This window comes from Carassius carassius, chromosome 8, assembly GCF_963082965.1.
Source record: "Carassius carassius chromosome 8, fCarCar2.1, whole genome shotgun sequence".
NCBI classification, from domain to species: Eukaryota; Metazoa; Chordata; class Actinopteri; order Cypriniformes; family Cyprinidae; genus Carassius; species Carassius carassius.
Genome location: NC_081762.1, coordinates 32,442,142 through 32,465,571, shown reverse-complemented (window position 1 = coordinate 32,465,571; position 23,430 = coordinate 32,442,142). Strand labels below are relative to the sequence as shown.

The 23,430-nt window shown below is 44.6% G+C and overlaps 8 non-coding genes across 8 annotated transcripts; 6 read left to right on the top strand and 2 right to left on the bottom strand.

Moving 5' to 3' along the window:
• The first annotated feature begins 759 nt into the window (after positions 1 to 759).
• On the top strand, positions 760 to 833 carry trnai-aau (transfer RNA isoleucine (anticodon AAU)). The gene has a single exon. It is a non-coding gene; the product is annotated as a tRNA-Ile (tRNA).
• Positions 834 to 939: 106 nt separating this feature from the next.
• Positions 940 to 1,012, top strand: trnaf-gaa (transfer RNA phenylalanine (anticodon GAA)). The gene has a single exon. It is a non-coding gene; the product is annotated as a tRNA-Phe (tRNA).
• Positions 1,013 to 1,147: 135 nt separating this feature from the next.
• On the top strand, positions 1,148 to 1,219 carry trnaq-uug (transfer RNA glutamine (anticodon UUG)). The gene has a single exon. It is a non-coding gene; the product is annotated as a tRNA-Gln (tRNA).
• A 94-nt stretch (positions 1,220 to 1,313) lies between these two features.
• On the top strand, positions 1,314 to 1,385 carry trnaq-cug (transfer RNA glutamine (anticodon CUG)). The gene has a single exon. It is a non-coding gene; the product is annotated as a tRNA-Gln (tRNA).
• An 8,040-nt stretch (positions 1,386 to 9,425) lies between these two features.
• trnaf-gaa (transfer RNA phenylalanine (anticodon GAA)) lies at positions 9,426 to 9,498 on the top strand. Its single transcript has one exon. It is a non-coding gene; the product is annotated as a tRNA-Phe (tRNA).
• Positions 9,499 to 9,798: 300 nt separating this feature from the next.
• Positions 9,799 to 9,870, top strand: trnaq-cug (transfer RNA glutamine (anticodon CUG)). Its single transcript has one exon. It is a non-coding gene; the product is annotated as a tRNA-Gln (tRNA).
• A 13,280-nt stretch (positions 9,871 to 23,150) lies between these two features.
• trnaf-gaa (transfer RNA phenylalanine (anticodon GAA)) lies at positions 23,151 to 23,223 on the bottom strand. Its single transcript has one exon. It is a non-coding gene; the product is annotated as a tRNA-Phe (tRNA).
• Positions 23,224 to 23,329: 106 nt separating this feature from the next.
• On the bottom strand, positions 23,330 to 23,403 carry trnai-aau (transfer RNA isoleucine (anticodon AAU)). The gene has a single exon. It is a non-coding gene; the product is annotated as a tRNA-Ile (tRNA).
• Between the last annotated feature and the right edge of the window lie 27 nt (positions 23,404 to 23,430).

Here is a 23,430-nt window from a genome sequence, read left to right as displayed (position 1 = left end):
GCTCAGTCGGTCTCTTTAGGGCAATGGTTTTCAAACCTTTCCTGGAGGCACCACTGCCCTGAACATTTTGTATGTCTCCCTTATTAGACACACCCAAATCAGGTCTTGCAGTCTCTACTAATGAGCTGATGATTTGAAACAGGTGTGTTAGATGAGGGGAAATGCGACATGTGCAGGGCAGGGATGCCTCCAGGACAGGATTGAAAACCACTGATCTAGGGATGTGTGAGTAAAAGGGCAGGAGCCAACTTGGAGAATGCAGGCATCGATCCCGCTACCTCTCGAATGCGAAGCGAGCACTCTACCATTTCAGCTAATTCCCCTGGCCTTTCAAGAATGACGAGCATAGCTGGGAATGACAGGTTTGATGCAAAGAGGCTGTCCCTCCTCTGGGCTTGCTCTTTTGCACTGGCCGAGATTATGTTGTCGAATTAACAAAGAGATTAAGCTTTTGTGTTTAAGGACCTTCTCGGTCTTGTTACGCCAGTATGCATGTGTATGGATTCTTGTATTATGTAGGCTACCTTGGAACACTCGGGTCATGCAGACAACTTTTCACCTCTTTTGCTCACACTGACTTAAAGTCTAAGGAAGCGGTTCTCATTTCTAGTCCTCGCTCCCCCCAGGTCTGCATGTTTTGCATGTCTCTCTTTGTTAGCACACCTGATTCGGGTTGAAACGTGAAGCTTTATTGTCTCATTGGATTCACAAACATTATGGCAGGTTTTTTCAATCAGGCAGACACTGATGGCTAAGCCAGGCCGGTTAGCTCAGCTGGTTAGAGCTTGGTGCTAATAACGCCAAGGTTGCGAGTTCGATCCCCGTACTGGCCAGCTGTTTTTATTGTCTGGGGGCTCATCTCTGCTCTGCTCTTCAGCTCCGACAAAGAGTAGGGTGATCTCACTGAAATGACTGCTTGCTAAGCAGAGGTTTGTTGTAGCCGAAATAACTCAGTTGGGAGAGCGTTAGACTGAAGATCTAAAGGTCCCTGGTTTGATCCCGGGTTTCGGCAACATCTCCCACACTTTTCCCTTTTTTGAGGCGGGCCATTGACCAAAAATCACTGGGTTCCAACCTCTCTGTATTACTGCTTCCCCACAGCCAGAGAGCTATCTGTTTCCAAGTTGGCCTCCAACTAAGCAGTTACGGTTCCATGGTGTAATGGTCAGCACTCTGGGCTTTGAATCCAGCGATCTGAGTTCGAATCTCGGTGGAGCCTCTGTGCTTTCTTGCCGCAGGAAAAGCTAAAATAGCACTAGTTTGGCGATTGTTCCAGTGTTTGTAGCCCTGTGAGCAACAGCTGCACCAGTTAAGGTTCCATGGTGTAATGGTTAGCACTCTGGACTCTGAATCCAGTGATCAGAGTTCAAATCTCGGTGGGACCTATTTTGCCACCAGTTTGCGCAAGACAATGTCTAAAATACTTTTCGGTAAGGATGGCTGAAGCGAAACAGTCGTTCCGAAGCTTTGCGAGATCCCGAAGCGCAGATGTGTCGAAACACTGATCCGAAGCGTTATTCGAAACACCCATGTCACGTGACTATGACCAAACGAAGCCTCGAAGTGTTTCACTAATTGTTTCATCAGGTGTGGTCTGCCGAATCAGCGTTTGATTGGAACGGTCGGGTACAGACCACACAATCGCACATCTGTATAAAAGTGAAATAAACGCATTTTGACCTCGTGGGTTTTTGTGAGAGGAGTTTTACTTTGAGATAGCGGATTTTTGGTGATATAGTGACATAGTGCGATTTGATTAGTTATAGGCAATTTAGACTTACATTTAAATTTACACAACACATTGACTGAGAGGCTAGAGACAGACAGAGTATACATATAGTGACACATTAATAGATACATAGATATAAATATATATAGACAGCTAGATTAATAGATAGATACATATATAGATAGATTACAGATACATATATAAATACATATATTATAGATAGATACATATATAGATAGATTATAGATACATATATAAATACATATATTATAGATAGATACATATATAGATTATAGATACATATCTAGATACATAGATCGATTCATATATAGATAGATAGATTTGGATAGATAGATAAAATGGAAGCTCCCCAGAAGAGATGCCGTACATCTGTGGTGTGGGAGCATTTCCATTTAGAAACCCCAAATAAAGTGAGATGTGTGTATTGTGATCGGCAGCTAGCCTACTGCAACATTACATCATCCATGATGCGCCATTTGAGGAGCACTCATCCTGCCATTTTGCAGGGTGCAGAGGATGGCATTCCCCCTGTACCTAGGCCTGCTACTGACATTGCTGGGCCATCTAAGCAAGGTATGCATTGTTTGGGATATAATTATAATTGAAATATAATTACAACCTTTTGGGACACTGTTTATAAAGTTTATAAGTTATATAAAGCACTGATTATAAATACTGGAAGGTTTCCAAATAATGAACCAGTAGGCTATACTTTTAATAGATGTGCACTAATTGAAGCTGTATTTTTCCAATGTATTTGTCTGAAAGTATGTTTTGTCTTCTCTTTTAAAAGTCAGACAGAGGGAATTGGATGAGGCTCTTTTAAACATGGTGGTGAAGGATCTGCAGCCCTTCACCATCGTGGACGATGAGGGATTCAGGGCATTTGTGAACAAGCTTGATCCAAGCTATGTCCTCCCATCCCGGAAGGTGCTTAAAATAATGGTCAGCGAAAAGTACAACAAAGCCAAGGAGAAGACAATGGAGGACCTACAAAAGGCCGAATTTGTTAGCCTTACAGCTGACATGTGGTCCTCCATTAATATGGATGGATATCTTGGTGTGACTTGCCATTACATAACACCAGAGGCAAAAATGGCAACTGTTGTACTGGGTGTAAGGAGGTTTTACCAAACCCACACAGCCCAGCATCTCATGGAGGCTAAAGCCTTGCTAATGGCTGAGTGGGGAATAACCTCCAAAGTTCAGTGCATGGTGACTGACAATGCATCTAACATGATCCTAAGTGCCCAGCTACTCCACCTTCGCCATGTCCCATGTTTTGCTCATACTTTAAATTTGATTGTGAAAAAGGCACTAGATCAAACCCCAGTCATCAATGAAATACGCCAGAAGGCCAGAAAGATAGTGGGGTTGTTCAGATCCAGCTGCAAAGCAAAGGACAAGCTTGTGGAGATGCAGAGCTTGATGGGAAGACCAACTCTGAAACTGATACAGGAGGTTGACACGAGATGGAACAGCACATTTGACATGCTACAGCGCTTGTATGACCAACGTGAACCAGTGGCTGCTGCACTTTCCAACTTAAACAATGATACTGCTCCCCTGACAAGTATTGATTATGACATTATTGAACAATCATTGTCAATACTGCAACCATTCAAACTCGCAACAACAGAGATGTCAGAGGAAAAGAGAGTGTCTGCTTCAAAGCTTATACCACTGTACAGGATGTTGCAGCACAAGCTTGCACAGAAAAAAGGAAATGCAACGCAGGAATCAACTGTTCAATTAGGTAGGCCACAATGACCATACTACCCATGTGATTAGCCATAACTGTCATATTATTGTCATTATTATAAATATGTGTTTCTCCTGTTTTGGCTCATAGGCTCACATCTGCAAGAAGGTCTGCACTCCAGATGTGGAGGTTATGAGAGTTTTAGAGCCTTGGCACTGGCTACACTGCTGGACCCAAGGTTCAAAAATGTGGCATTTGGAAATGCTGCCAAAGCCCAGGAAGCTGAAAAGCATATCACACTGGAGTGTGCTTCACTGATGCGTTCAAACACAAATCCTGGTGAACAGTTTCAGTCTGTATTATGTTATGTAATCTGAATCATGTAATATAATATATCCTTCATATATGCCGTCAGTTTAGGATTTGTTACTAATTGCTGTTTTCATTTTTATTCAGACCCAGAAATGTCAACATCACACCCATCATCATCATCATCATCACCATCACCATCAACATCAACACCAGTAGAAACACAGGACAGTTTATGGGAACTTTTTGATACTCGCATCCATCAAACCAAGATGATACACAATGCTACAGCTGATGCCACAGTGGAAGTGAAAAAATACATCAACGATGCGTATTTGCCCAGAACTCATGATCCACTAACTTACTGGAAAGAGAGAGCAGTAATCTTTCCTCATTTGTATGTCCTTGCAAAAAAATATCTTCGTATCCCTTCGTATCATATTCTTCACTCTCGTTCCTAAATATAACATAATAATTATGAATACATGTCCAAAAATTTTGCTTTGCAGGCTGTTTGTCCGCTGCATTAATGGCATATTACTATCAAATGCAACAGTCATCCTTATTGATTTTTTTTTACTATTCACTCAGAGGACTGTGCTGGTCCATCACCATCAGTGGAAACTGCCAAGGCACCAGCTCCTTCACATCACCAGCCACCAGCTGAGCTTCCAAGTCACTGGAAAGATCAACTTCCACCTTTCCAGCATGAGTGGATCCGGAACACACTATTTAAGGCCAACCCACGAACCGGCAAGTCAGAACTAGTGTCCCAGCTGAAACTTTGGTGGTATCCTCCTCAGCCCCCTTTAATAAACACTCAGCCCCCTGCCTCACCTGACCTCTTTGTAACGATATCAACCTTCATATTCATCCGGAAGAAGGAGGCGGGAACCGGCGGACAATCAAAAACATTTTAATAACAAAATAAACACAAAACAGCGCACCAGCCCCTCACGGACGACTGGTGCGCATAAAATAAAAACCAAAACACAACTAAAAGCCCAGGCCTGGTCCTCTCTCGTCCTTCACTGTCGTCGCTCCAGTTTTATATCCTTCCATCTCCTCCATGGGCCTCGAGACCGGTGGGACGAACAGGTGTAGTTCATCTCCAATCACTCCCCCGGCCTCGCTCCCATGTCCCTCGGCCCCGCCCCACTCGTCACATACCCCCATCGCCCCTCGCAGGCCGGGGGGTACTCCCGAGACTGCGCTCTACTCCCCCCCCCCCCCCTCCCTCCGGGGGGGCCGCTCACGGGGACCTGCGGGAACCTGGGGGTAGGACAGGCGAGGCGAGAGAAAAGGAGATGGAAGGAGGAGCGACAGAGACGAGAGAGGGGAGAGAGGAAAAAAAAAAAATAATAATTCCGGTTCCCAGACGCACCGCTGCTCGGCCCTCCACCAGCTGGGTGATCTCCTCCGCGGTGCCTGGCGGTGGCACTGGACGGCCCTCGGCGGACGGCACGACACTCCTCCGCCGCCCGGTGGACGGCGACGGCTCCTCCGGTTTTGGGCAGCCGGCAGGAGTCCCCCGTTCCCTGCTCCTCCCCGTTCCGGCGGAGGCAGCAGGCTCCGGCCACCTGGCGAACGGCGCCGACTCCTCCGCTCCCTCACGGACGGCAGCCGTCTCTCCACATCGTGGGCGGCCGGTAGCGAGCTCGCCCGTCTCCGGCAACTCGCTCCAGTCCACCGCCTCGAGCGTCCATGGCGGCACACTCCTCGCCAGCTCGATGGCACCGCGGATTCACCACAGCGGCGAGGGATCTTCAGCAGCGCGTCCCTCCTTCTCCCGGGCTTCGGCACCACTGTAATGAATAAACCTTCCTATTCATCCGGAAGAAGGAGGCGGGAACCGGCGGACAATCAAAAACATTTTAATAACAAAATAAACACAAAACAGCGCACCAGCCCCTCACGGACGACTGGTGCGCATAAAATAAAAACCAAAACACAACTAAAAGCCCAGGCCTGGTCCTCTCTCGTCCTTCACTGTCGTCGCTCCAGTTTTATATCCTTCCATCTCCTCCATGGGCCTCGAGACCGGTGGGACGAACAGGTGTAGTTCATCTCCAATCACTCCCCCGGCCTCGCTCCCATGTCCCTCGGCCCCGCACCACTCGTCACACTCTTCTTCTGTCGGCCCCTTTTCTTATGGATGCCGCTGAAGATGTGGTTATTTCCTCTTGTCTGTGTTCGCCCAGACTGTGGTAAGCACAGACTAACAGCGGCAGGAATTTACCGTACCGTGCGTAAGGTCTTGGACATCGACGGGTGGTATGACCTTGCCACTGAGTATCTGGAGTGCAAACGCTGCAAAAAGAAATATCCTGCCTGATCTAAGAACATCCTAGGACAGCTGGATATGGGCCACCGCAGTCAGTTTCCAGCTTTGCTGACATACAGGTAATTCATAATGACAATCATTCATTATTAGGTGCTTTTATATGGGTTATTTTTTACCAACTAAAGCATTTGCATGATTATATTGTTGTTTCCTTAGATACTCATGTGACAACCGGGTGCTGAGGATGATGAGGGAGAGGACACTGGGCAACAGTGTGACTCAGCTTTACAGGAAGCTGATGGAACAGCACAGTGAGGCATGGACACAGCGTGTCTTGCAGTACCTGACTGCCTGCGAACCATTCACAAGGTCCTCCCTTGTTCAGCCTCCTGTGTTTGCTGATCCTCCACTTTTACCTGCCCTGCCTAAACCTAAGTGGCTGTTAGCCGTGTATTCCAGGGATGTTCTGGGGCGACTGCACGAGGTCAAGGCCAAATTAACATCTGTCTTTGGCTGTGTTCTCAAGATGGATTCGACAAAAAAGGTATCAAAGCCCTGTTTATATCCAGAAATTTGCCAGATATGGATATGTGTGTGATGTGCGTACATAAAGAGCACATCTTTTATTTTTCCCAATAGGTCACAAAGAAACTTGCCGGTGCTGCTTCAGGAACAGCTGCCTGGTGCACAAATGTCGGAAATGAACACGGCCAGGTCCTTGTCTCTGTGCTGACAGCTGCCGAGGGACATGGACTGGACTCCATGGCAGCTGGTCTGATGAAACGCTACCGAGAGGCAGGAGAGGCAGCCCCAAAAGTGATGTACGTGGACAGGGACTGCTGCAGTCATTATGGCCAATCGCGGGTGAAGATCATGTTTTCGGAGTGGGATGAGCTTGTAGTGCGCCTCGACATCTGGCACTTCATGCGGCGATTTGCTGCAGGTGTCACGACAGAGGCTCATCCACTCTACGGGATCTTCATGGCACGTCTGTCCACGTGCATCTTTCAGTGGGATCCAGAGGATGTGGCTGCTCTTCGCTCTGCAAAAGAGAGTGACCTGGCGGCAAAGAAGACTGGCCACATCTCAGAAAAGGCGGTCAGTGCTCGCATTACCCGGAGGGAGTTGGCACTGCACTGCCGGAGGAGGACCAGGGGGGTGGAGGAGACCGCCAGATTGATTGGGTCACTGATTGATCAGTTTGACAGTGCGGATGGGAAGGACACCCTGGGAGTTCCTCTGCTGGACCACGAACGGATCCAGCAGATATGGAAGGAACAGCGCAAGCACGTCCAGTGTATACAAGACCCAGAGGACTTTCCGCTGTACATGAAGACAGGGACACTGAAGAAAGGCAGCGTGGAGCTGTGCTGCTACAGGTGTGCTCGTGGCTCTACCTCCTTGGAGTCGTTCCACCTCCACCTGAACCATTTTATTCCAGGTATTACATGCATATGGATTATTATTTTTCTGTAGAAAATATAAGCACTGTAACTGCTTCCATCACTTTAAAGTAATGCCGCATTAATAAATGTCACACTCTACATTACAATTACTTTTTAATGTCATTAGCATTGACAAAGCTGTCTTGACTAACAAGTCACTAGTAATACAGGAATAAGTGACAATCATTTTTAATTTAGTTACACAACTCTATTAAATGTAGTATACAAGTTACTTCAGAGCAGAACTTATGTGTAGTACATATATTGTACATATGTGACATATAAAACCCTTTTTTATATATATTTTAAAATTATTTAACTTTTAGGAACCAGTGCCAGCGATGCGCATTTTCAGGCCTATCTCCTTGAGGGCTTGATGCGTTGGAATGATGACCGAATGGAAGATGCCATAAAACGGGCGTCCTCCATTCGGACATATGGCAGTGCCATGAGAGAGGCTGTGGACCGGCTTAGCCGAACAGTCTTTGGGAAGCCCTGGGATGAGCGCTATCGCCCTCCTGGAGCATATACAGGTAAGAAATTTAATTTGTTCGTTTGCAATATTCTATTAAATTATCTATTTACCCTCCAATGTAATTGATAAATTATTAAGAGCACTTTTTTCTTTTTTTATTATTTTATTATTGTAGGTGAATTGCTGGGAATCGAGTACCTTTACAGCCAGACTGGCAAAACACTGACTCCAGTGCTCCAGAACCCAGAGGAGGAAGACCGGCTGGTGGAGGAGGTTGATGATCAGGACCTGCTAGATGAGGGGTTTGAGGAAGAGAGCATGGAGGACATCACAGTTCCAGTGCTGTATGAGGATGACCCCTGCCGTGATCTCAGAAACAGCCCCTCATCTTTGCCTCTGCCTCAGTCCCCAGCATCACTGGCTGAGCCGTCCACATCATCTGGAGGAGAGGGACAGCATCTCGCCCCTGCCTCTTCTGTGCTGTCACAGCCATCTGACACTGGAAGCAGTGTCTCCGGCGAGGCTCAGGTAAGACACTCTAAGGGCTTTATTTTGTTTCAGTCTCGTTTTATTCCAAATACACTACAAGCAAGGTGTTTTTTTTAAGTCTGCATTTATTTGATTCAAAATACAACAAAAGCAGTAATATTTTGAAATATTTTTACTATTTAAAATAACTGCTATCCATTTGAATATATTTAAAAAAGTAATTCAGTCTTGTGATTTCAATGCTGAATTTTAGCATCATTACTCAGGGCACACGATTCTTCAGAAATCATTTCAATTTGCTGCTAAAAAAAACGGGTGCCGGGTGCTATATTATTATTATTATTATTAGGTTAAAAATAGCTCCTAGAGATTTTTTATTTAGGTTTCTTTGATGAATAGAAAGTTCAGTATATATTGTAACATTATAAATGTCTTTATCACCTATTTAATGCGCCCTTGCTAAATAAAAGTATTAATTTCTATAATTTAATACTAAATATATAATGATTTAAATGTTCTGACTCCACACTTTTGGATGGTATAGTGTATAATGTTAAAAAAGCTTTTTATTACAGATAAACTCTTATCTTGGATCCTTCTATTCATCAAAGAATCTTGAACAAAATGTACACAACTGTTCTAAATATTGATAATAATATCAATAAAAAAAGGTTTCTAGAACAACAAATCAGGATATCTGAATGATTTTTAAAATAAATGCAGGCTTGTTGAGCAGAATTCTTTAAAAAATGTAAAAAAATATTTCTGTTCAAAGGCTTTTGACTGGAAGTGTATATTAACACTAATCTGCATTTACTAGGGAGCAGTCATTGGACTTGAGCTGAACCAGAGGACACTCATTCAGTGGTAAGCAAGGCACATTATTTGGTTCAAGGGAACTGAATACTGCTTTGACAAAGAGTAGGGTGATCTCACTGAAATCCCTGCTTGCTAAGCAGAGGTTTGTTGTAGCCGAAATAGCTCAGTTGGGAGAGCGTTAGACTGAAGATCTAAAGGTCCCTGGTTCGATCCCGGGTTTCGGCAACATCTCCCACACTTTTCCCTTTTTTGAGGCGGGCCATTGACCAAAAATCACTGGGTTCCAACCTCTCTGTATAACTGTTCCCCACAGCCAGAGAGCTATCTGTTTCCAAGCTGGCCTCCAACCAAGCAGTTTCGGTTCCATGGTGTAATGGTCAGCACTCTGGGCTTTGAATCCAGCGATCTGAGTTCGAATCTCGGTGGACCCTGTGTGCTTTCTTGCCGCAGGAAAAGATAAAACAGCACTAGTTTGGCGATGGTGCCAGTGTTTGTGGCCATGTGAGCAACAGCTGCACCAGTTAAGGTTCCATGGTGTAATGGTTAGCACTCTGGACTCTGAATCCAGTGATCCAAGTTCAAATCTCGGTGGGACCTATTTTGCCACCAGTTTGCGCAGGACAATATCTGAAATACTTTTCGGCACCTTTTAGTCCAAAAAAATTAACTAACGTAGAGAGTGTGGCCGCATTGCATCGATGCTCAGTCTGTCTCTTTAGGGCAGTGGTTCTCAAACCTGTCCTGGAGGCACCCCTGCCCTGCACATTTTTATTGTCTCTCTTATTAGACACACCCAAATAAGGTCTCGCGGTCTCTACTAATGAGCTGATGATTTGAAACAGGTGTGTTAGATGAGGGAAACATTCAAAATGTGAAGGGCAGGGGTGCCTCCAGGACAGGTTTGAAAACCACTGCTTTAGGGAACTGTGCGTAAATTGGCACTGTTTTGCAACCAATTTGCACAGGACCATGTCTGAAATACTTTTTGGCAGCTATGATCCCAAAAAAAGCTAACGTGGGAGTGTGGCAGCATTGCGTCAACGCTCAGTCGGTCTCTTTAGGGCAATGGTTTTCAAACCTTTCCTGGAGGCAACCCTGCCCTGAACATTTTGTATGTCTCCCTTATTAGACACACCCAAATCAGGTATTGCAGTCTCTACTAATGAGCTGATGATTTGAAACAGGTGTGTTAGATGAGGGGAAATGCGAAATGTGCAGTGCAGGGATGCCTCCAGGACAGGATTGAAAACCACTGATCTAGGGATGTGTGAGTAAAAGGGCAGGAGCCAACTTGGAGAATGCGGGCATCGATCCCGCTACCTCTCGCTTGCGCCTACTGCTTCCCACCGACTGAGCCAAAGTAAGCCCACATGAGCCAATCGCGTTTCGCCTGTGGCTTACTTTTGACCAATCGCGTTTCGCCTGTGGCTTACTTTTGACCAATCGCGTTTCGCCTGTGGCTTACTTTTGAACAATCGCGTTTCTCTTCCGTGGCTTACTTTTGATCAATCGCGTTTCTCTCCTGTGGCCTCCTTTTGACCAATCGCCGTTGTTGTCATCTTTGTTAAAGGTAAATTACTTTACTATTAAGTAAAGGCTATTACTTCATTCATTGAAAACTGGTCATTATTTGTTCATATACAGTGTGTATTTTTGGAAAATGAATCGTGTCAGTATAGCTAGCTAGCATGTACAGTTCATGCTTTCTTCAGTACCTGTGAACCTGTAACTTTTCACATGATTAATGATCAGATAAGTTAAATTTATCGACCATCAGCTAATTAAGCTATGCTACTGTCAACAATGATGTGTTTATTGTCTAAGAAATCATGGTTTCTGGGCCCTATGAATGAAAATAATGATTAAACTATTTACATTTATATTTGGTATTAACACATAATAACACACACACATTTTAATTGTAAAAATCGTTACCAAATTGTTGTGTAGATATGGAAAACTGCATTTTATACCAAGAAATAATTGATATTTTCTAAAATAATGTAATAATAATGACTTTTTTTATAAAAAAACATTGAGAGTCTTAACTAAAAACAAAAAAAAAAAGGCCAAATGTATCCATATGGGCCAAAGTATGTGGGAATAGTGCTCATTTTAATTTAGGTAGACCAGAAAGTTAAAAACACAGAAAAATGGCTGAGATTTTAAGAGGTAAAAGCACCTGGTGTAACCCTGGGGTAAGATGACAACATTTGAAGTATAATATATTTAATGTAATATTTTGTAGCCTGGTGTGTGTGTAATCATGGTTTAAGATGACAGCATTGAAAATAAAAGGAAATTTCATATTGACGTTACATATTTTATATGTCAGGGATTCCTGTCCTTTGTAGAAAACTCATCTTCAGGACAGTTTATGTAATGGCCATGTTTATTACCACAGTAATATAGTTTATGCGTAGCTTGTTAAATTATTGTTACACACTTAACATACAGGTGTCTTTTAGATTGCAAAAGGTAGTAGTCTTTTTCTGATTTTCATTTCAGAAAATGTATGCATATCCCTCTTTTCAACGGCAATCGGCAACATCAAGCCGACTCCTCATGGCACCTTCGGTGGAGGCGAGGCGCCTTGAAAATGTGGAGTCTGGAAGGGCCAAACCTAAGGAGGAGGTGCTGTCAGAGGCCAGTACTTTTGTCAGCACAAACGGTGGAGACCCCAGTGACCAGTTTTTAGTACTGGCTCACTGCAAACTTCAGTTTGGGAAGTACCAGGGCCAGAGATTTAGATGGCTCCTGGAAAACTCTCTGGGGTATGCCGTGTATTTGGTGCTCAGCATTTCCAATGAGACGGCGCAGACAACACCCCTGCCAGAAAATAAACAACTGTTCCTACAGTACACTTCTCAAATTAGAGAGATGGCAGAAGAAGTGGAGAAGTATCAGAGGAAGCAGGAAATGCAGGCAGAAGCCCGGGCAACTGGAGACCAGGGCTGCTTTATGGTGGAGTTTGGTGACTTCCAGGGCCGGTCCATGAAAGATGTTTATGAGGACCAGAGCAAGGAGGCTCAAGCCCTCATCAGGTACCTCGTTAAGGCAGATGCCAGGCCCAAAACCAACATGGCCATTTTCAAGACATATGTCCTGAAAAGACGGGCTTCTGCTGTGGGCACCAGCGTACGTCAGCCTGCACCTCACGCTGCAACCTCCAGTGTTTCTGCAACCACTGCACCTCCACCTGCAGCTATCCAAACTGGTGTACAGAAGACCGCAACTGTGAAAGCGCTGTTGGCACGTGGCAAAAATTTGTCGCCTTCACAGCTGGCGAAAAAACTCACGTCACCAGTTAAAGCCTGTGAGTAGGAGTGTGAATATAGAATTTTACCTACAGCATTTCTACATATATTAATTTATCATTATGGCAAACTTGTCAACTTGCCGTTTCCAGATCCATTATTGCAGTGCACTTTACCTCCTCCAGCAGCAGAACCCCCAGCCAAACATTTGCCCCCCATGCAGCTTTCCGCTACTGGTAGGTAAGCACCATCTTACATATGTTTGTCTCTGTGTATTGTTCACAATGATAGTTTTAACATTTGTGCTCCAGGCAAGTCCATTCCCACTGCTGAAGATGACGATGAGGAGCTGGTATTTGCTGCATCACAATGTGAAGCACAGCTAAATACAGGTGTGGCATATGACACAAATGCACATATTACAAGAATGTTTTGTGAAAACACACTGAGAAGCGTTATTTCTTGGGGGAAAATAATCAACATTTTAAAATATGTTTTGTTTACAATACAGAATTATATCATATCATGCCTCAAGCGGGATGCTTTCTTTGAGTGCATTTCTTCAAAACCGTAAGGATGTTCCAAGGTGTCAGTGTATTTATTTGCGTTTCCGAACTTACCCGTTGTTAGATAATCACCAGATAACTTTTTCACACCGTTTGCTCTTCTCACACACTCTTCAGCTCTCCCTGAGCAGACAGGATGGTGGAGATTCATTGTTCTAATGATTAGAGGAACAGTTTTTCCTTACTCTATCTGTGCGTATGCTTCATGTCCGTGGGTCAAAGAAGACTGGCCACATCTCAGAAAAGGCGGTCAGTGCTCGCATTACCCGGAGGGAGTTGGCACTGCACTGCCGGAGGAGGACCAGGGGGGTGGAGGAGACCGCCAGATTGATTGGGTCACTGATTGATCAGTTTGACAGTGCGGATGGGAAGGACACCCTGGGAGTTCCTCTGCTGGACCACGAACGGATCCAGCAGATATGGAAGGAACAGCGCAAGCACGTCCAGTGTATACAAGACCCAGAGGACTTTCCGCTGTACATGAAGACAGGGACACTGAAGAAAGGCAGCGTGGAGCTGTGCTGCTACAGGTGTGCTCGTGGCTCTACCTCCTTGGAGTCGTTCCACCTCCACCTGAACCGTTTTATTCCAGGTATTACATGCATATGGATTATTATTTTTCTGTAGAAAATATAAGCACTGTAACTGTTTCCATCACTTTAAAGTAATGCCGCATTAATAAATGTCACACTCTACATTAAAATTACTTTTTAATGTCATTAGCATTGACAAAGCTGTCTTGACTAACAAGTCACTAGTAATACAGGAATAAGTGACAATCATTTTTAATTTAGTTACACAACTCTATTAAATGTAGTATACAAGTTACTTCAGAGCACCTTATGTGTAGTACATATATTGTACATATGTGACATATAAAACCCTTTTTTATATATTTTTTAATATTATTTAACTTTTAGGAACCAGTGCCAGCGATGCGCATTTTCAGGCCTATCTCCTTGAGGGCTTGATGCGTTGGAATGATGACCGAATGGAAGATGCCATAAAACGGGCGTCCTCCATTCGGACATATGGCAGTGCCATGAGAGAGGCTGTGGACCGGCTTAGCCGAACAGTCTTTGGGAAGCCCTGGGATGAGCGCTATCGCCCTCCTGGAGCATATACAGGTAAGAAATTTAATTTGTTCTTTTGCAATATTCTATTAAGTTATCTATTTAGCCTCCAATGTACTTGATAAATTATTAAGAGCACTTTTTTTCTTTTTTTATTATTTTATTATTGTAGGTGAATTGCTGGGAATCGAGTACCTTTACAGCCAGACTGGCAAAACACTGACTCCAGTGCTCCAGAACCCAGAGGAGGAAGACCGGCTGGTGGAGGAGGTTGATGATCAGGACCTGCTAGATGAGGGGTTTGAGGAAGAGAGCATGGAGGACATCACAGTTCCAGTGCTGTATGAGGATGACCCCTGCCGTGATCTCAGAAACAGCCCCTCATCTTTGCCTCTGCCTCAGTCCCCAGCATCACTGGCTGAGCCGTCCACATCATCTGGAGGAGAGGGACAGTATCTCGCCCCTGCCTCTTCAGTGCTGTCACAGCCATCTGACACTGGAAGCAGTGTCTCCGGCGAGGCTCAGGTAAGACACTCTAAGGGCTTTATTTTGTTTCAGTCTCGTTTTATTCCAAATACACTACAAGCAAGCTGTTTTTTTAAGCCTGCATTTATTTGATTCAAAATACAACAAAAGCAGTAATATTTTGAAATACTTTTACTATTTAAAATAACTGCTATCCATTTGAATATATTTAAAAAAGTAATTCAGTCTTGTGATTTCAATGCTGAATTTTAGCATCATTACTCAGGGCACACGATTCTTCAGAAATCATTACAATTTGCTGCTAAAAAAACCGGGTGCCGGGTGCTATATTATTATTATTAGGTTAAAAATAGCTCCTAAAAGTTAAATAATATTAAAAAATATATAAAAAAGGGTTTTATGTCACATATGTACAATATATGTACTACACATAAGGTGCTCTGAAGTAACTTGTATACTACATTTAATAGAGTTGTGTAACTAAATTAAAAATGATTGTCACTTATTCCTGTATTACTAGTGACTTGTTAGTCAAGACAGCTTTGTCAATGCTAATGACATTAAAAATTAATTTTAATGTAGAGTGTGACATTTATTAATGCGGCATTACTTTAAAGTGATGGAAACAGTTACAGTGCTTATATTTTCTACAGAAAAATAATAATCCATATGCATGTAATACCTGGAATAAAACGGTTCAGGTGGAGGTGGAACGACTCCAAGGAGGTAGAGCCACGAGCACACCTGTAGCAGCACAGCTCCACGCTGCCTTTCTTCAGTGTCCCTGTCTTCATGTACAGCGGAAAGTCCTCTGGGTCTTGTATACACTGGATGTGCTTGCGCTGTTCCTTCCATATCTGCTGGATCCGTTCGTGGTCCAGCAGAGGAACTCCCAGGGTGTCCTTCCCATCCGCACTGTCAAACTGATCAATCAGTGACCCAATCAATCTGGCGGTCTCCTCCACCCCCCTGGTCCTCCTCCGGCAGTGCAGTGCCAACTCCCTCCGGGTAATGCGAGCACTGACCGCCTTTTCTGAGATGTGGCCAGTCTTCTTTGCCGCCAGGTCACTCTCTTTTGCAGAGCGAAGAGCAGCCACATCCTCTGGATCCCACTGAAAGATGCACGTGGACAGACGTGCCATGAAGATCCCGTAGAGTGGATGAGCCTCTGTCGTGACACCTGCAGCAAATCGCCGCATGAAGTGCCAGATGTCGAGGCGCACTACAAGCTCATCCCACTCCGAAAACATGATCTTCACCCGCGATTAGCCATACTGACTGCAGCAGTCCCTGTCCACGTACATCACTTTTGGGGCTGCCTCTCCTGCCTCTCGGTAGCGTTTCATCAGACCAGCTGCCATGGAGTCCAGTCCATGTCCCTTGGCAGCTGTCAGCACAGAGACAAGGACCTGGCCGTGTTCATTTCCGACATTTGTGCACCAGGCAGCTGTTCCTGAAGCAGCACCGGCAAGTTTCTTTGTGACCTATTGGGAAAAATAAAAGATGTGCTCTTTATGTACGCACATCACACACATATCCATATCTGGCAAATTTCTGGATATAAACAGGGCTTTGATACCTTTTTTGTCGAATCCATCTTGAGAACACAGCCAAAGACAGATGTTAATTTGGCCTTGACCTCGTGCAGTCGCCCCAGAACATCCCTGGCATACACGGCTAACAGCCACTTAGATTTAGGCAGGGCAGGTAAAAGTGGACGATCAGCAAACACAGGAGGCTGCACAAGGGAGGACCTTGTGAATGGTTCGCAGGCAGTCAGGTACTGCAAGACACGCTGTGTCCATGCCTCACTGTGCTGTTCCATCAGCTTCCTGTAAAGCTGAGTCACACTGTTGCCCAGTGTCCTCTCCCTCATCATCCTCAGCACCCGGTTGTCACATGAGTATCTAAGGAATCAACAGTATAATCATGCAAATGCTTTAGTTGGTAAAAAATAACCCATATAAAAGCACCTAATAATGAATGATTGTCACATTTTTGCAGCGTTTGCACTCCAGATACTCAGTGGCAAGGTCATACCACCCGTCGATGTCCAAGACCTTACGCACGGTACGGTAAATTCCTGCCGCTGTTAGTCTGTGCTTACCACAGTCTGGGCGAACACAGACAAGAGGAAATAACCACATCTTCAGCGGCATCCATAAGAAAAGGGGCCGACAGAAGAAGAGGTCAGGTGAGGCAGGGGGCTGAGTGTTTATTAAAGGGGGCTGAGGAGGATACCACCAAAGTTTCAGCTGGGACACTAGTTCTGACTTGCCGGTTCGTGGGTTGGCCTTAAATAGTGTGTTCCGGATCCACTCATGCTGGAAAGGTGGAAGTTGGTGGATCTTTCCAGTGACTTGGAAGCTCAGCTGGTGGCTGGTGATGTGAAGGAGCTGGTGCCTTGGCAGTTTCCACTGATGGAGATGGACCAGCACAGTCCTCTGAGTGAATAGTAAAAAAAAAAATCAATAAGGATGACTGTTGAATTTGATAGTAATATGCCATAAATGCAGCGCACAAACAGCCTGCAAAGCACAATTTGTGGACAAGTATTCATAAATATTATGTTATATTTAGGAACGAGAGTGAAGAAAGTGGTACTAGTGTTAAGGAAGCAAAGAACACAGCATACACTATATTAATTTAAGGAGAATGAGGATCAGATGGAATGGAGGAAGGAAAATGTGGTGTGATGAATTAAGTGTAAAGCAACGAAGCCCACGGACATGAAGCATACACACAGATAGAGTAAGGAAAAACTGTTCCTCTAATCATTAGAACAATGAATCTCCACCATCCTGTCTGCTCAGGGAGAGCTGAAGAGTGTGTGAGAAGAGCAAGCGGTGTGAAAAAGTTATCTGGTGATTATCTAACAACGGGTAAGTTCGGAAACGCAAATAAATACACTGACACCTTGGAACATCCTTACGGTTTTGAAGAAGTGCACTCAAAGAAAGCATCCCGCTTGAGGCATGTTATGATATAATTCTGTATTGTAAACAAAACATATTTTAAAATGTTGATTATTTTCCCCCAAGAAATAACGCTTCTCAGTGTGTTTTCACAAAACATTCTTGTAATATGTGCATTTGTGTCATATGCCACACCTGTATTTAGCTGTGCTTCACATTGTGATGCAGCAAATACCAGCTCCTCATCGTCATCTTCAGCAGTGGGAACGGACTTGCCTGGAGCACAAATGTTAAAACTATCATTGTGAACAATACACAGAGACAAACATATGTAAGATGGTGCTTACTTACCAGTAGCGAAAAGCTGCATGGGGGGCAAATGTTTGGCTGGGGGTTCTGCTGCTGGAGGAGGTAAAGTGGACTGCAATAATGGATCTGGAAACGGCAAGTTGACAAGTTTGCCATAATGATAAATTAATATATGTAGAAATGCTGTAGGTAAAATTCTATATTCACACTCCTACTCACAGGCTTTAACTGGTGACGTGAGTTTTTTCGCCAGCTGTGAAGGCGACAAATTTTTGCCACGTGCCAACAGCGCTTTCACAGTTGCGGTCTTCTGTACACCAGTTTGGATAGCTGCAGGTGGAGGTGCAGTGGTTGCAGAAGCACTGGAGGTTGCAGCGTGAGGTGCAGGCTGACTTACGCTGGTGCCCACAGCAGAAGCCCGTCTTTTCAGGACATATGTCTTGAAAATGGCCATGTTGGTTTTGGGCCTGGCATCTGCCTTAACGAGGTACCTGATGAGGGCTTGAGCCTCCTTGCTCTGGTCCTCATAAACATCTTTCATGGACCGGCCCTGGAAGTCACCAAACTCCACCATCAAGCAGCCCTGGTCTCCAGTTGCCCGGGCTTCTGCCTGCATTTCCTGCTTCCTCTGATACTTCTCCACTTCTTCTGCCATCTCTCTAATTTGAGAAGTGTACTGTAGGAACAGTTGTTTATTTTCTGTCAGGGGTGTTGTCTGCGTCGTCTCATTGGAAATGCTGAGCACCAAATACACGGCATACCCCAGAGAGTTTTCCAGGAGCCATCTAAATCTCTGGCCCTGGTACTTCCCAAACTGAAGTTTGCAGTGAGCCAGTACTAAAAACTGGTCACTGGGGTCTCCACCGTTTGTGCTGACAAAAGTACTGGCCTCTGACAGCACCTCCTCCTTAGGTTTGGCCCTTCCAGACTCCACATTTTCAAGGCGCCTCGCCTCCGCCGAAGGTGCCATGAGGAGTCGGCTTGATGTTGCCGATTGCCGTTGAAAAGAGGGATATGCATACATTTTCTGAAATGAAAATCAGAAAAAGACTACTACCTTTTACAATCTAAAAGACACCTGTATGTTAAGTGTGTAACAATAATTTAACAAGCTACGCATAAACTATATTACTGTGGTAATAAACATGGCCATGACATAAACTGTCCTGAAGATGAGTTTTCTACAAAGGACAGGAATCCCTGACATATAAAATATGTAACGTCAATATGAAGTCTGAAATTTCCTTTTATTTTCAATACTGTCATCTTAAACCATGATTACACACACACCAGGCTACAAAATATTACATTAAATATATCATACTTCAAATGTTGTCATCTTACCCCAGGGTTACACCAGGTGCTTTTACCTCTTAAAATCTCAGCCATTTTTCTGTGTTTTTAACTTTCTGGTCTACCTAAATTAAAATGAGCACTATTCCCACATACTTTGGCCCATATGGATACATTTGGCCTTTTTTGTTTGTTTTTAGTTAAGACTCTCAATGTTTTTTTATAAAAAAAGTCATTATTATTACATTATTTTAGAAAATATCAATTATTTCTTGGTAAATGCAGTTTTCCATATCTCCACAACAATTTGGTAACGATTTTTACAATTAAAATGTGTGTGTGTTATTATGTGTTAATACCAAATATAAATGTAAATAGTTTAATCATTATTTTCATTCATAGGGCCCAGAAACCATGATTTCTTAGACAATAAACACATCATTGTTGACAGTAGCATAGCTTAATTAGCTGACGGTCGATAAATTTAACTTATCTGATCATTTATCATGTGAAAAGTTACAGGTTCACAGGTACTGAAGAAAGCATGAACTGTACATGCTAGCTAGCTATACTGACACGATTCATTTTCCAAAAATACACACTGTATATGAACAAATAATGACCAGTTTTCAATTAATGAAGTAATAGCCTTACCTTTAACAAAGATGACAACAACGGCGATTGGTCAAAAGGAGGCCACAGGAGAGAAACGCGATTGATCAAAAGTAAGCCACGGAAGAGAAACGCGATTGTTCAAAAGTAAGCCACAGGCGAAACGCGATTGGTAAAAAGTAAGCCACAGGCGAAACGCGATTGGTCAAAAGTAAGCCACAGGCGAAACGCTATTGGTCAAAAGTAAGCCACAGGCGAAACGCGATTGGCTCATGTGGGCTTACTTTGTGCTTACTTTGGCTCAGTCGGTGGGAAGCAGTAGGCGCAAGCGAGAGGTAGCGGGATCGATGCCCGCATTCTCCAAGTTGGCTCCTGCCCTTTTACTCACACATCCCTAGATCAGTGGTTTTCAATCCTGTCCTGGAGGCATCCCTGCCCTGCACATTTCACATTTCCCCTCATCTAACACACCTGTTTCAAATCATCAGCTCATTAGTAGAGACCGCGAGACCTTATTTGGGTGTGTCTAATAAGGGAGACAATAAAAATGTGCAGGGAAGGGGTGCCTCCAGGACAGGTTTGAGAACCACTGCCCTAAAGAAACAGACTGAGCATCGATGCAATGCGGCCACACTCTCTACGTTAGTTAATTTTTTTGGACTAAAAGGTGCAGAAAAGTATTTCAGACATTGTCCTGCGCAAACTAGGTCCCACCGAGATTTGAACTCAGATCACTGGATTCAGAGTTCAGAGTGCTGACAATTACACCATGGAACCGAAACTGCTTGGTTGGAGGCCAACTTGGAAACAGATAGCTCTCTGGCTGTGGGGAAGCAGTTATACAGAGAGGTTGGAACCCAGTGATTTTTGGTCAATGGCCCGCCTCAAAAAAGGGAAAAGAGTGGGAGATGTTGCTGAAACCCGGGACCGAACAAGGGACCTTTAGATCTTCAGTCTCACGGTCTCCCAACTGAGCTATTTCGGCTACAACAGACCTCTGCTTAGCAAGGGATTTCAGTGAGATCACCCTACTCATTGTCGGAGCTGAAGAGCAGAGCAGAGATGAGCCCCCAGACAATAAAAACAGCTGGCCAGTACGGGGATCGAACACGCTCTAACCAGCTGAGCTAACTTAGCCATCAGTGTCTGCCTGATTGAAAAAAAACCTGCCATAATGTTTGTGAATGCAATGAGACAATATAGCTTCACGTTTTAACCTGAACAAGGGCTCGTCCGGGATTTGAACCCGGGACCTCTTGCACCTAAAGCGAGAATCATACCCCTAGACCAACAAGGATTCTTGCCCAAAGCCAAGAAAAAAGAGCTATTTAAGCATCAAAAAAAGAAGGAACATGAACTATTGTGGAAGCAATCAAAGTCCTCGAGACAGTGTGAAAGGCTAACGAATGCAAGTTGGCCTCTTAATTGACCTAAAAATTGGGCTGTATCTAACATGTAGAGGGATGTTAGGGAGGACAGCTGAAATGGTCAGATGTCACTTAGACCAGCGGGCCTCAATTCCAGTCCTCGCGCCCCCTGCTCTTCACATTTTGTAAGTTTCTCGTATAGCTTCAGACATTTGTTCCATTCGAACGTAAGTGCCCTGAGAACTGGACATCACATGACATCCCTCCGTGATTCAAGTTCAAAGCGTATGTATACGTTCAATTCATAGTGAGTAATACAGTGGTGTATCGAGGTAAATGATGTCACAATTCTCCATGTGTGAAGAAGTTGCGCAGCACAAATCCGTGAACCAATGTTCCAAAGTGAAGTATACTTTGACGGATTTCCCCTGCTCAGGGAGTGGGGAGCAATGAACAGTGTGTAGGGACCATGTCAATCACTAGGAGCTCACTTCTAATGAGCTGATTATCCGAATCAGGTGTGCTAACAAAGAGAGACATGCAAAACATGCTGACCTGGGGGGAGCGAGGACTAGAATTGAGAACCGCTTCCTTAGACTTTAAGTCAGTGTGAGCAAAAGAGGTGAGAAGTTGTCTGCATGATCCGAGTGTTCCAAGGTAGCCTACATAATACAAGAATCCATACACATGCATACTGGCGTAACAAGACCGAGAAGGTCCTTAAACACAAAAGCTTAATCTCTTTGTTAATTCGACAACATATTCTCGGCCAGTGCAAAGGAGCAAGCCCAGAGGAGGGACAGCCTCTTTGCATCAAACCCGTCATTCCCAGCTATGCTCGTCATTCTTGAAAGGCCAGGGGAATTAGCTCAAATGGTAGAGCGCTCGCTTAGCATGTGAGAGGTAGCGGGATCGATGCCCGCATTCTCCAAGTTGGCTCCTGCCCTTTTACTCACACATCCCTAGATCAGTGGTTTTCAATCCTGTCCTGGAGGCATCCCTGCCCTGCACATTTCGCATTTCCCCTCATCTAACACACCTGTTTCAAATCATCAGCTCATTAGTAGAGACTGCAAGACCTGATTTGGGTGTGTCTAATAAGGGAGACATACAAAATGTTCAGGGCAGGGGTGCCTCCAGGAAAGGTTTGAAAACCATTGCCCTCAAGAGACCGACTGAACGTTGACGCAATGCTGCCACACTCCCACGTTAGCTTTTTTTGGGCTCACAGCTGCCAAAAAGTATTTCAGACATGGTCCTGTGCAAATTGGTTGCAAAACAGTGCCATTTTACGCACAGTTCCCTAAAGCAGTGGTTTTCAAACCTGTCCTGGAGGCACCCCTGCCCTTCACATTTTGAATGTTTCCCTCATCTAACACACCTGTTTCAAATCATCAGCTCATTAGTAGAGACCGCGAGACCTTATTTGGGTGTGTCTAATAAGGGAGACAATAAAAATGTGCAGGGCAGGGGTGCCTCCAGGACAGGTTTGAGAACCACTGCCCTAAAGAGACAGACTGAGCATCGATGCAATGCGGCCACACTCTCTACGTTAGTTAATTTTTTTGGACTAAAAGGTGCCGAAAAGTATTTCAGACATTGTCCTGCGCAAACTGGTGGCAAAATAGGTCCCACCGAGATTTGAACATGGATCACTTGATTCAGAGTCCAGAGTGCTAACCATTACACCATGGAACCTTAACTGGTGCAGCGGTTGCTCACAGGGCCACAAACACTGGCACCATCGCCAAACTAGTGCTGTTTTATCTTTTCCTGCGGCAAGAAAGCACACAGGCTCCACCGAGATTCGAGCTCAGATCGCTGGATTCAAAGCCCAGAGTGCTGACCATTACACCATGGAACCATAACTGCTTGGTTGGAGGCCAACTTGGAAACAGATAGCTCTCTGGCTGTGGGGAAGCAGTTATACAGAGAGGTTGGAACCCAGTGATTTTTGGTCAATGGCCCGCCTCAAAAAAGGGAAAAGAGTGGGAGATGTTGCCGAAACCCGGGATCGAACCAGGGACCTTTAGATCTTCAGTCTAACGTTCTCTCAACTGAGCTATTTCGGCTACAACAAACCTCTGCTTAGCAAGCAGTGATTTCAATGAGATCACCCTACTCTTTGTCGTAGCTGAAGAGCAGAGCAGAGATGAGCCCCCAGACAATAAAACCAGCTGGCCAGTACGGGGATCGAACCCGTGACCTTGGCGTTATTAGCACCACACTCTAACCAGCTGAGCTAAACGGCCTGGCTTAGCCATCCATGTCTGCCTGAT